The sequence below is a fragment of the Ictalurus punctatus genome, chromosome 11 (assembly GCF_001660625.3).
Source record: "Ictalurus punctatus breed USDA103 chromosome 11, Coco_2.0, whole genome shotgun sequence".
NCBI classification, from domain to species: Eukaryota; Metazoa; Chordata; class Actinopteri; order Siluriformes; family Ictaluridae; genus Ictalurus; species Ictalurus punctatus.
The window spans coordinates 3,315,845-3,330,421 of NC_030426.2; the positions used below are offsets into that span (position 1 = coordinate 3,315,845).

Genomic DNA, 14,577 nt, shown 5'->3' on the forward strand with positions numbered 1-14,577 from the left:
ACCAGCTTTGCGCACAGACATCATGTATGGACTCAAAGAAAACAAGGCACCCTTCACTCTGGACCCCTGGACCATTACATTGTGTCTGTAATATCACCACTGCCATTCTTAAAAACAATTCAATTCAATTTTATTTGTATAGCACTTTTAACAATGGACATTGTCTCAAAGCAGCTTTACAGAAACATATAAACACAGGATATAGATTTTAAGTGTGTGAATTTATCCATATTGAGCAAGCTGGAGGTGATGGTGGCAAGGAAAAACCCATCTCCCTAAGATGAAATGAGGAAGAAACCTTGAGAGGAACCAGACTCAGAAGGAAACCCATCCTCATCCGGGTAACAACGGATAGTGTGAAAGTAAAAGAAAGTTCATTATAGTTCATTATATAAATGAAGTCTGTTTGTTGAACTAGTCCACTGTTCATCAAAGGAGACTTGAGTGCAAAACTGCAACTGGTAATTGCTGTCCAAGTGGTACCATCCTATGCAATCTGCAGGCTGTAGCCTCCAGTTGAAGAGAGCTCCATCCAGAGGTAGGGTATCAGGATGGATCAGGCAGGTCTTCCCCCTGCTGTAATCTTCACTATTCGAGGTACCAACAAATAGCCTGCACCTTTTGATCTAAGTAGGCATGGCAGATCATAGAAGACCAAAAGTTCACTTAGGTACTGTGGCGCAAGACCATTTAGTGCTTTATGGGTCAGTAATAGTATTTTATAATAAATGTGACAATTTACTGGGAGCCAATGCAGTGTGGATAAGATCGGGGTGATGTGGTCATACTTTCCGATTCTAGTAAGGACCCTTGCAGCTGCATTCTGGACTCACTGGAGTTTGTTTATGCACCTACTGGAACATCCAGACAGTGAGGCATTAAATTAATCTAGCCTAGAGGTGACAAAAGTATGAACTAATATTTCTGCATCATGTAGTGACATTATATTTCTTATCTTAGAAATATTTCTGAGATGAAAGAATCCTAGTAATCTTATCCTATCTATCCTAGTAATATTATCTACATGAGTATCAAATAAAAGACTGGTGTCAATAATCACACCAAAGTCTTTCACTGCTGCACAAGGTAAAACGGAAAGGCCATTCAGAGTTACTATGTAATCAGAGAGCTTACTTCTAGCTACATGAGGTCCTAGTAAAAGTTCTTCTGTCTTGTCAGAATTAAGTAAAGGGAAGTTAATAAGCATCCAATGTCTAATGCCCTTTATACATTCCTGAACTTTATGCAGTTGCTGTCTGTCATCTGGCTTTGCTGAAACATACAACTGTGTATCATCAACATAACAGTGGAAGCTAATTCCATGGTTAAGAATAATTTGACCCAGAGGTAGCATATACAAAGAAAAAAGCAGTGGGCCTAAAACAGAACCTTGTGGAACACCAAACTTTAGATCAGTATGTGTGGAGAAGTCACCATTTGCATTTACAAACTGATAGCGATCGGTCATATAAGACCTGAGCCAGGAGAGGGCTGTTCCCTTAATGGCAACATTTTTTTAGTCTATCAAGGAGAATAGTGTGATCAATAGTATCAAAAGCTGCAAGTAACACAAGGTCAAGTAACACAAGCAAAGAGACACAACCCCGATCAGAGGACAATAGTAGGCCGTTTACTACCTTAAACAGCACTGTCTCTGTACAATGATGAGGCCTAAATCCTGACTGATACATTTCATGAATGTTATTCCTATGTAGGTACGAGCATAGCTGCTGTGCTACATCCTTTTCAAAGATCTTGGAGATAAAGGGGAGATTTGATATTGGCCTATAGCTGGACAATTGACAGGGGTTGAGGTCAAGTTTTTTAATCAGGGGCTTGATAACTGCTAGTCCCCTTTCAAAGGGAACTCCACATTGCGTTTAGCATAAAACTATGGGGAGTGCCCCCGCGCGCAACCGGCATCTGAAGCTTGTGTAAAATCATGCCTACTTATAGGCCTGCCATGATCAGGTGACGTGCAATTAAGCGCGTCATGTGATATATATATATATATCGCACCTGTGAATCGTGCCATCAGCCTTATTATCTTCAGCAAGTCTGCATGTCGGTTGTTTGTGTAAAAAAACAAAAAGATGCTTGATTTCTCTTCTATATTTTCTCAAAATCTCTGAACTTTTCTATCCCTTTTTTTAAGAAAAAAGAAAAGAGAAAGATAAATGAGCGAGAGTGAATTCATGAAGTGTGTTACGCCTTGTTCCTGTTTCATCACAGGGGGAGACGGACACGCTTTCTGTGTGAAGTGTTTAGAGATGGAGCATGCCACAGCAGCCCTCGAGAGGTCTGACTGTAAGCATTGTGAGCGTTTTACGATTAGGCAGCTCTGCTTGCAACTCGCTCTCTTCTCAGCTGAAAGGAGATGGGTTTCAGAGCCTCATGGATCTGGGCCAGCTGCTGCCGAGGCAGCCATGGCACATTTGCCATTGCACCAAAAACCGAGAGCAGCTCTCAAGCATATAAAGTGCAGCTTGAGGCGATTACTAGGGCAGTGGAAAAGCTGAATATAGACTGACCCGGAGAAGAGGAAGTGGCTCGTAGCAGGCTGGATGAGCACTTCTTCTCCAGTGAAAATAAATCTCCCTCACACTGCAGAAAACTCCCCTTTTTTCCAGAAGTGCATGATGAGATATCAGCTTCTGGGGAAAACCATACACTAGCTATGTTTATAACCCCGTGACGTCTGATTACTCAAACATCATGGGGAGTGAGCAGCACGGCTATTTAGCTATGTCGAAGGTGGAGGAGGCGCTTGCGAGACACCTCTCTCCATCAACGGCAGGTGATTCAGGGGGCCGACATTGCCTACCAAGCCATGTAAGGCCACCTCAGTGTTGGTGGGAAAAGCCTATGTGGCAGCGGGTCTTGCTTGTGGGTCACTGCATACAATGGCAGTGTTGCAGGCCTACAAAGCAGACCTGCTGAGTGAGCTTGATACTATGGAGGGAATTGGGCCCGAGGCAGTGGCAGAGTTGCCCCGCGCCACACATTTGTCTCTATGGGTGACAAATGACCCGTCATATCGGCCATTCAACGGGTAGCTTGGTTGTGGCGGAGGGGCACCTATGGCTCAACCTATCAGGGATGGGGGACAAAGATAAGGTCTCCTTGCTGGATGCCCCTGTTAAACCTTTCGGCCTGTTTGGTGGAATGGTTAATGCCACTGTCAACAGGTTTCGCAAGGCAAAACAGCAAAAGGCAGCGTTCAGCCAGTTCCTTCCATATCGTGTCCAGTTTGCCCAGGCATCCATGAGTGGATTCTGGGCCAGCGCTAGTGCGAGGGAGGCACAGAAGGCGAGTGTGGTGGCCCACCTCTCCCCACGGAGAGCCAGGGGGAGCCAGCTGCAGCCTGCCAACAGGCCTAATCTAAGAATGATCATAAAAGCAAAGCAGGCAAGGAAGGAACAATCCTGATGGGCCACAGAGGGATGTATCAGGGGACATGAGGTTGTTAGGGGAGATAACCCCCAGTGCTACTGTAGGGCCTCCCCTAGCCAAGGCCATCCAAAGTTTTCAGCCTTCTCTGGTCAGAGAGCTGTCACAGGGCATCAAAAACCTGATGATTTCCCTCCAACAGAATGTGGTAAAGCTAACGCCACTAAGAAACCATCTGGCAGTATGGGAACTACTGCCAAATGTGTCTCCATGGGTTCTGTCTACTATAGAAAAGGGTTACCGGGTCCAGTTCAGAGCTCGACCCCCCCCGGTTCAGAGGTGTGCTCACCACAGTAGTCAGCACAGAGCAGAGCCCGACATTAGCGCAGGAGGTAAGATCCCTCTTGGACAAAGGGGCCATAGAACAGGTACCCCGTTCCCTGAGGGAGGGAGGTTTTTACAGCCATTATTTCCTGGTCTGCAAAAAAGATGCATGACAGAGAAAAGATCACCTGAGAGTATTACTTCGCAAAGACATTGTGTGTGAACAGTCTCTATAAAGGAGTGGTGTGGGTGAAGGTGCAACTGGCAGCAGTTGTCTCCAATTAGAATTCAAGAGAAGGTGACATGACAGTGTGTAGCTTTGGGAGTTATAGTTGTCGGCCATGTTTGTAGTTCACGGTGCATTTTAGGAAATGGAGTCAAGAGTTTGACATGACAGTCAGCCTTGAATTTTTATGCGGGCAGCTACAGGAAGCCAGTGGAGGGAGATGAAGAGGGGTGTGACATTACTACTGATCAGAAGGGTATTTCAAAAAGCAGGTTTAACAAGCACTACAGTAAGCTTTATTTGAGTGAACCCACCATGACAAATCTATCCAGAACAGTTGATTAAAATTTCTGTGATAAAGGGTCAGTCAATCTAAATATGTTCACCTTAAGTGAAGCATGTTCACAGTGAACTTAAAAAAAGCCAATAGACTTATAATGGGTGCCGATTTGGAGAAAAGAAAAAAAAAACACATCTGGAGAGTAAACCACTGTGGCCAAAAAATGCAGGCTGTGAATATGGTTTATTATCATATTATCAGGAAAAAAATTTAGTTACCATAGTAAAAAAAATAAAAGAGTTCTATAACGATGGATAAAATCTAGTTTATTAATTCAGCATTTAGTGCATTATACCAGTACGCTTAGTATTTCAATAGAAATTGAACATTTCTATTTCAGTTTAATACGTTGAACTGTTGGGGTTTCCAAAATAGGATTTAAATTAATGCAGTAGTAGTGAAAAGATTTACCAACAAAATTCAAACAGTAGATAAAAATAATTCACAGATATTTTTTTTTAGCTACATAATTTCCATAATTGAAGCCTAATTTCAGGCTTATTTTAGTTTCACTCTGTAGCCAACAGCAAGAAGGCTGAGCCTCCTAAAATGGGTGTGTGTCCACCACAGCTCGCACAGAGGAGCTGAGACTGTCATAAAGCATTGAGTGTCCTTTAACTGATGCCATTATCATACATAATTATCTTAAATAAAGGCTAGGTTGGTCAACATAATATTCAACATTGGATATTTCACCATTTATTGAACTGAAGGGGTACTGAGTTTGGACTCCCAGTGGGCTGCTTGTCAGACAACTGGAACACCTTCATCTTCTAACATTGCCCAGTGCTTTTAGATACATAGCCCACATACACAATGAAGCATTTTCAGTGGAAGATGAAAGTGAGGAAACTGCAATGAAAATATTGGCTGCTTGGCTACAGACCCTTTAAATTTTAAATTTAACCTCTTCCTAGCTGACAGTGGATTATAGGTACAGTGCTGTGAAAAAGTATTTGCACCAACCAGGTTTCCTCTGTATTTGTGCTTGTTTTTGTGTTAATTACAAAAAATCTAAGATAAAACAAAGGCAATCTGCTATTTATTGAAGCTAAAAAGTTATCCAGTACCAGCTGGGACTGTGTGAATATGTATTTGCCCCATAGTTAATAATTCCCCCAAATATATGAAACTGCATTCATTATGGGGTTCAGCTGGACTAGACACAAGTAGGCCTGACTAATGCAAACCCTGTTCAATCACATCAACATTTAAATAAAACTTTTTCAACAGCATGAAGTTGGTTAAAAGGTCTTACCCAGTAACACACTATGCCAAAGTTGAAAGAAATTCCCGAAATGATGAGGAAGATGATGATTGAAATACATCAGTCTAGGAAGGGTTAAAAAGCTATTTCAAAGGCTCTGGGATCTAAAGAACTACAGTGAGAGCCATTATCTCCAAATGGAAAAAGGCACACACTGGGCAAAAATGGAAGAGTGGCGAGATAAAAACCACTACTAACCCAGAAGAACATCAAGGATCATCTGAATTTTGCCAAAACACATCTTGATGATCCTCAAATGTTTGGGAGAATGTTCTTTGGATTGATGAATCGAAAGTGGAACTGTTTAGAGGAACATGTGTTTTAAGTTGTTTTTAATTTTAATATATTATTTATTAATGTATATTTTTATAAGTGCAGCGGTGCATAAGAATTGTTCATATTAAGATTTATTTAATTTCACTTAATTTTACATTTTTTTTAAACATCATTGATATAACTATATATACATACTATATACCCATGTAGTATGTATATATAGTTTAAATCAATGCATGTATTGGCTACTAATTACCAATAAAAAGAATCGCAGTTCTGTCTCTCTAACTCTATGGATTCAAATTGCCTGCCAAGAACATCCTGGAACTATCTGAGGTCTACATGAATCACGTGACAATCAAGGGGTTTGCACTTCCATTAATGCAACTCACTCACTCACTCTCTCTCTCTCTCTCTCTCTCTCTCTCTCTCTCTCTCTCTCTCTCTCTCTCTCTCTCTCTCTCTCTCTCTCTCTCTCTCTCTCTGTCTCTGTCTCTCTCTCTCTCTCTCACAACGGCTCTGGTTGCAGTTATTGCTGCTAAAGGTGGCACAACCAGATTTTAAGTTTAAAGGGGTAATTCGTTTTTCTCATGATAGGTGATAGGTGTTGGATCACTTTTTTGGCTTCAATAAAAAATAAATAAATAAATAAAAACTGTATTGTGTGTTCATTCCGGTTACCATTGTTTAATGTTGTAATTTGTTTGAAGATCTAAAACTATTTCTTATGAGCTGGGCGGCTGTGGTTCAGGTGGTAGAGCAGGTTGTCCACTAATCGTAGGATTAGCGGTTCGATACCCGGCCCACATGACTCCACATGCCAAAGTGTCCTTGGGCAAGACACTGAACCCCAAGTTGCTCCCGATCGCAAGTTAGCGCCTTGCATGGCAGCTCTGCTACCATTGGTGTGTGAGTGTGTGTGTGGATGGGTGAATGAGACACAGTGTAAAGCGTTTTGTATAAAAGCACTATATAAGTGAAGACCATTTACACAAAAACAGAGGAAATCAGGATGGGAGCAAATACTTTTTCACAGCACTGTATATCTGTATTGTAATGTGAGCACAAGTTAAGCATACCTAAAGGTGACTCAAACTTAAATGATGAAAGGTTAGCTAACTGTTAAATGATGATTAAGTTTAATAAATAAAGTCTTTGCCATTTTTGTTACAGGAAATAATGAAAAGCTTGAAACCAGTGGACAGTGAGGGGTGTTTATTCTTTGGGAATATGGTCTTAGTCAATTGAAATGTATATCATAGATTGGATCTATGATAACTCTAGCATCAATATGGTTAGGAATTTGGGTGTATTTCCCCCTGGTTTATGGTATGATACACCCAAGTATCTTAAACTGAAATTCTGTGAAACTTGTGGAGAAACCACAAGGCATATTTTGTATAGTACAACAGTTGATTTGCAAACAGACAAATCAACAACAACAACAACAAAATCTAAGCCTCTGTCAGTAGCAGAAAATGGAATGGAGATGCATCTAGTAAATATAGGACTAAAGAAATATTAATAAACATTATCACTTGGGAAAATAATAAATGGATGAGAGAATACATAATTAAATCTAATTGATGTAAAGCTGTGATGCAAGTCTCAGTATCTATTGAGTCCCCTAATAAAGGGCATGCCCTTTCTGTCCAGGGCTTAAAACCCGGTTTAGTTCAAGTAATTCTACCACCAAATAGATTAACTTTCACAGTGTATGTTGCCATAGTAACAAACAATGACTCACTATGAACTCAGCTGCCAGCTGTTGCAGTTTTTAGGTATAATTAGATAACATTCTGTGCAAAACGTAAAAAATATAAAACAAAACTGCACGTTATGTGCAAAGAACGCTTTCCTCACTCATACAAATGTATTTGAGTGTGGATCATACAAAAAGTAGGCCATAATCAATGCAAAATGTGTGCTGTACCACACCTATAGGTATAGGAGATAAGGGTAGGCTTAGGGTTAAGGAAACCAGAATGCATAAAGCTTCCAAAGGTAAGATTACAGCAGATAACAATCCAAATACGTTTGAAAGCCTCATGTTTTGTGTGTTTTTTTTTTTTTTTATATTTTTGCATGTATTATACCTATAGTCTTAGGGGCTAGGGTAAGATCTATGGTTACAGAAACTGGAGCACAAACAGCTTCCAAACATAAGATTCTAGAAGATAACAATGCAAATGGTTTTGGATGACATTTGTTTTGTTTTGTTTTGTCTAAACTACATTTATGATTTTTTTTTTCTTTTCTTTTTTTTTTTTTGCATGTATTACACCTATAGGCTGCAGACAAGTAAACAAACTGACTTTGCTCGAATATCTCTAAAAATGTATTTGACAGTCCACTCACTTTTGAACTGGTGGTTCTTAGTGTCAGCCTTTTGCTTTGTTAATGTAGACAGTGATGTTTTGTTTTGTGTATGTGTGTTTTTCAGCAAGAGCACATAGGTTGCACGAGAGCTGCTTTCCTATTGGAGGAAATCCATCCCACGGACTGCCAGTTGAATAGGTCTGATATACAGTTTCTAAACTTAAGATTCTAGTGGATGGCAATTCAAATAGGTTTGGAAGCTAATCATACTGCAAATAGGTTATTTTATTTATTTATTTATTTATTTATTTATTTATTTATTTATTTATTATTTATGATTTTTTATGATAGTCTCTGATTTATTGGACAATTGCAGTATAGTGTCTATTTAATGGGTTTGTTGCAGTCTAATATCTCTGTAGTTGGTTTGTTGCAGTGTACTCTACAGTATGTGTTATTGGTTTGTTGCAGTATAGTCTACGTGTTACTGGTCTTTTGCAGTATAACATCTGTTATTGGTTTGTTGCTGCAGTAGAGTCCATGTGTTAATGGTCTGCTGCAGGGTAGTGTCTGTTTTATTGTACTGTTGCAGTATAGCGTCTGTGTTATTGGTCTCTTGCATTATAGCCTCTGTGTTACTCATTTGTTGCAGTATAGTGTCTTTGTTATTGGTCTCTTGCAGTATAGTCTCTTTTATTGGTTTGTTGCAGTATAGTAAATGTGTTATTGGTCTGCTGCAGGATAGTGTCTGTTTTATTGTACTGTTGCAGCATAGTGTTTATGTTATTGGTCTCTTGCAGTATAGTCTCTGTGTTATTGATTTGTTCGGTATAGTTTCTGTTTGTGTAACTGTCTTGTTGCAGTATAGTCTCTGTGCTATAGGTCTGTTGCAGTGAATTCTCTCTAAGTGGGTTTGTGGCTAACACGTCCCCACTGAGAATATAGAATACCGCATATACACATACTTACCAATGCATTTGGGCAGTACAGACTTTGTCCAATGTGACTGCCTAAGCACTTCCTGTAATTGTTGCCTGTACTGAAAGCCAGTATCATGTCACACACCCCTCTGAGGTCAAACTTCGACCGCAGCGTCTGTTCTATTTTCACCCTCTCCTTCATTCTCCTGTTCCAGGGCTCAAGATGCCATTACACCTCAGCAAATACTGCAAATCATCCCTGATGGTCAACAGCTGATGGTCAATGTCCCACCACAGCTTTCAAATGTCAAGAGGTGCTTATTTCTCTCTGTTAATTTCATTCCTCCCTTCACTTTATCTCTTTACTATAAATTCTGCATACCTGGTGCATTAGTCACAGTGAGGGTCCTTTTCTCTAGCATGCAAATAGGACTGAGTGCCTTGCTGATCCTGATGAAGGCTGCGATCCTGGTGATAGGTTGAAAACTCTGTGATTCCCTGCAGCCCAGTCAGGGGGCTTTGGTGGTTTCCACTTGATTAAACTCCCAGCCTTGACACATTCACTGCTTGCTTTAATTTAAAAAGTGTTACGAGAGAAGAGAGAGAAAGGGAGCAGGAGGGGGCGAATGTAATAAGAAAATAAAACACATAAATAAAAAACATAATTGACTTTGCTGATCATCAGTGAAACAGACAGGATCTTATTACTGAAACTTTATGCTTTAATTATCAAATTTAGAAGCTCCTCCTCTCACGAACATATATATTGAGGTAAAGATTTTGAACATAAAACTTATCCATGACACTCCACAGTACGGCATAATGAAATGCAAATATTTCAAGCACACAGATAGATAATCTACAAGTTCATGTGGTAAATAAAATATGTTTCTACTGTAATTTGTGTGTTTGACATATACAATTACTCTATTGTTATATAATAATGAATCCTTAAAGTTAATAGGATGGTAATTTCCCACAAGTACAGTTAAACTCACATCTTGTTTGGTATCCTTATAACTATATATCCAAATATAGTGTGTCCTACATTCTAAACTAAGAAACATCCATCACACCTCTGCCACAACCCATTAAAGATTGTTGTCCGCTCTTTGTCCTCTCATTGTACTGAACATGTTATTACACCAGTAAAACATAATATGTTTTACCCATCTGTTATTTTGGGTTGGAAAGCAATCCATCTTCAGCATAAGTGTCAGTGGCTATATTTGCTTTCAAATTAGGACTTATGTAATGAGGCACAATGGACAGACGTGTCAATGAGACAAGTTATGCTCAACTTGTAGTGAGGAGTTAATACTGAAATTGCACACATTTCCATTCAGAGCACAGAAGTAACTACAGACTTATACAATACCTATTCATTTTTTGCACAATATTAACTCAAGTGAGGAACAGTATTAAGTCCTGCACTACTGTCTGACAGTTTGAGCTAACTATATTATGTTTTATAAATCCAAAATCTGAGCATTTCAATCATTGCTTATCTTGAGGACTGGACTTTAAATTAATAAAATTATTAACTACACTTAAAGTGACCAGTAAGTTTAGCAAATTAATGTATGGTCAGCTTGTATGCTGAGGGCATGCTGAGGGCATGTTTTCTTTATAGGAGAGCCCATTAAATGTTATTAATTCAACTACTTAAATATTAAAAATCTTAAAAAATTAATAGCACAATAAGATACAAACAAAGTCTTCAACAAACACACACAATGTGATTTTTTTAAACTGCTACACACAATTACAGTTTTTTTTTTACGATTGCTATGACAATTTTTTCAATACTTTTAACAATTTTCCTAAACATTTAACACAGTTAGTACAACATCCATCTGTGTAGGCTATACAATTATCACATTTCTTGTTGCTTTGACACAAAATGCATACAGTTAACACAAATTTAAAATGCTTGAACTTCTTTTACACACAAGCTCAACCAAAACCAAAACAATGGATTTTTATTGCCACATTTATAAATTTTATATATATCTATATATATATATATATCCCCTGTATTTTATTCCATTGCTACTGAGAAACAGCGGATTGAAGTTATGCAAATCGATCAATCACAGCTGATTCCCATCTTGGAAACACACTCAGGTGTTGAGGTTCTTTCAATCGCATGACCATATGGTATACAGTAAAAGAGGATTTCTTTGGGTTGATCTTGTGTGGAAAAGGATCAATATAGAACAACAAAAAGACAGTAAGAAAAATGCCTGCATGAAGGAGAGGAAGACGAGTACCAGGACAAGGAAGATTAGTGGGACAAGGGCAAGGGTGAGGAATGCCTGGACAAGAACAACGTAGAGAGAGAGACGAGTTAGAAAGTGTGGTGGCGCTCAAAGAAGGGCCAGAGCTAGAGTACCTGATGAAATAAGAGCTACTATCATAGGCCACATCATAAAACACAGACTATCAAACAGAGAGGCTGGTGAACGAGTACAACCAAATCTCAGCTGGGACACAGTGGCATCCACTGTCCGGATTTTCAAGAAACCAACAGGTAGGATATTGTATAAGGGCTCCTCTTACTGCAAAGTATAAATACAGTAATTTTACTATGTATTACTGTACAATGACTCTATGCCTGTATGGCAGATTAGAACATGTCTTTTTTCTTTTTTTTATTCTTCTGTGGCTTTTACTGTTTGTATATTTTGTATTTTCACACAATAAACTGCAGCTATATTGCATATTTTTATTATCTTGCAGTAATGTCCTGTTGCAAATAGAGCCTTTACTGCAGCAATTCTGTCTCTGTCTTCTTTTTTTCATAAACCGTACATTCTATAAAACTACTATGAGATGGGTCATTCATTTTTTGTATTGAATTTCTGCAGCAAAAGAAAGAAAATGCGTGCATTTACTAAACCCAACAGAACAAAAATGTAGAGAGGCTTCAAAAGAAACCAGTGCAAAGCACAATCTATGCTCAATAATGTCTATTGTATAAGGGCTGTCACAAGCTCCCCTGAAGATGGCGCTGCGGTGCGCGACGTGCACGGAGAGCCGGAGGGCGTGCACGTGCACGCGCTGTGAGTGCGCATGGATGATGGTGACTTTGTTTAATACGGACACATGCGCTTGTTTTGGTTTCTGTTCTGTCTCCTCCCTGTGTAGTTATTGGCGGAAGTGCGAGGGTGTGTCTTGATATTTTCCAGCTAGCATGATGCTAAGCGGTCGAGTTCTCGTGTCCTGTTCCTGTTTTATGCTTCATGCCTCGTTTCATGTCTAGACCTTGTTTCATGTTTAGACCGCGTACCTCCGTGTTAGTTTATTGACCTTGTGTTCAAGTAATAAAGACTTTCATCTGCAATTGCGTCCGCTTCTAAGACCCAATTCGTAACAAGGGCAGACCTGACACATAAATAAAATAATGCAGTTTCTGTAATTCCATCTGATAGTGTTTTTATGACATTGTGCTATGATTGACTAAATGTTCCTGTTGTTAGAGAATATGTATTAGTGTTTTGGCAGACGTAGTTTATTGTGTTAGTGTATTATTGTATTTTGAAAATTAGTGTTGGAGTTTAGTTTACAATGTGTGATTTTGAGCATGAAATTAACCGTTTTGCCAATTGTGTGCTATAGGTGTGTTGGTGCTTTTAAGAGTTCAGAAAATTTTTTAAAAGTATTGAAAAAATTGTCATAGCAATTGTAAAAACTGTAACTGGGAGTACATTTTATATAATAACATGCAATAAATACAGAGGTTTTTTTCTTTAACCCTGTATTAGATCCACAAGTTCTGTAGTTGTACTTCTAGTTGATGATGTTATAAACATAGTGTGTATTGGATTAAGTGCTATTTTATAAGCTGCTGGATAATAAGGGTTAAATTATAAACTAGAACTATTCATGCAGCAGTATATTGCCAATATGCTAGACTCCTGTTAGTAGGTATTTATTTTTGCATACACCTTCAAATCAGCATTATAACTTATCCATGATATGCTAATACACAAGCACTGTACATTGTTGGACATCACACAAATTTTGTGAGAATTTGCCTCTTATGGTTCTATCATTTTTTACATTACTATTGATGATTAAAAATTGCAAGTACATTAAATAGCAGAAATGACATTTGCATTAAATTAATCCATATTAGATAGATGTAATAGTCGAAAGCTGTTGTTGCCTCAGATAAATATTTATAGACAAATTCAAATTAGAAAGTGGCTGTGGATGGGAATTTTCTGATATACAGTATAACATTTTTTTTGAGTACAGCATCAAGTGAGGCAAAAGTCCCTGTTTTTCCCTTATGAATAATTTTGCTTTATTGCAGTGAAACCTTCATAGGCGTTCATAAGTTAACGTTCATAGTAAAGATAGCAGGAGCTTAATGTTAAAGTTTCCTCCCTTGTCATTTCACTCTTTAGGAAGCAATAAATACATAGTGAGCTTAAGAAAAACTGTAACACTCATATATTACTTACTTACTTGTTTGTTGTTTAAAATGAATATATTAGCCATGTTTCGGAATCTTAAAAAGCTCATTTTGTATGCTCTCCGAGATCATCTTTATACTTTTGAGAAACAGACTCATTTGCTGTGAAAATTGTTTTTCCACAGAATGTTGTGTACTCACATTGCCAATGCATATTTTAGGCAAGTGATATAAGATTGTATAAACTGTTCAATCATGATTGGCCAGGCTCAACATAAAGCATCCATGTGATGTGATCTGTACTGTGGATATAATCAAGGAATAATATGTCTGAATTGTCACTGAATTGTCACAACAAATACATTTGTGCTAATTCTTGACATTAAGGACTGGACTGCTGTTTGATTTGGAGTAGCCAAGGCATATTTGAGCCATGGGCTAAAGTTAATATCTATTATTTATATAGCGCCTTCTTCAGATTCAAGGCTGCTTTATAAATCAATTGCAATATCTGAACTATCGGCTATGCCTGCTCCACTAGTGGTGACGAACTTGGCTGTGCCCTGCTCTTTGGCACTGCCATGTACCTGCTTGTAGCAATGTATGTATGTACAGTGCATCCGGAAAGTATTCACAGCGCTTCACTTTTCTGATATTTTGTTATGTTACAGCCTTATTCCAAAATGGATTAAATTCATTATTTTCCTCAAAATTCTACAAACAATACCCCATAATGACAACATGAAAGAAGTTTGTTTGAAATCTTTGCAAATTTATTAAAAATAAAAAACAAAAAAAGCACATGTACATAAATATTCACAGCCTTTGCCATGACACTCAAAATTGAGCTCAGGTGCATCCTGTTTCCACTGATCATCCTTGAGATGTTTCTACAACTTGATTGGAGTCCACCTGTGGTAAATTCAGATGATTGGGCATGATTTGGAAAGGCACACACCTGTCTATATAAGGTCCCCACAGTTAACAATGCATGTCAGAGCACAACCAAGCCATGAAGTCCAAGGAATTGTCTGTAGACCTCCGAGACAGGGTTGTATCAAGGCACAGATCTGGGGGAGGGTACAGAAACAT

At 38.6% G+C, this 14,577-nt stretch overlaps 1 long non-coding RNA gene across 1 annotated transcript; it reads left to right on the forward strand.

The window, feature by feature from the left end:
- Positions 1 to 7,582: 7,582 nt before the first annotated feature.
- Positions 7,583 to 10,090, forward strand: LOC108271724 (uncharacterized). Its single transcript, XR_001813920.3, has 4 exons — positions 7,583 to 7,827; positions 8,267 to 8,340; positions 9,278 to 9,376; positions 9,482 to 10,090. It is a non-coding gene; the product is annotated as an uncharacterized LOC108271724 (long non-coding RNA).
- The last annotated feature ends 4,487 nt before the right edge of the window (positions 10,091 to 14,577 follow it).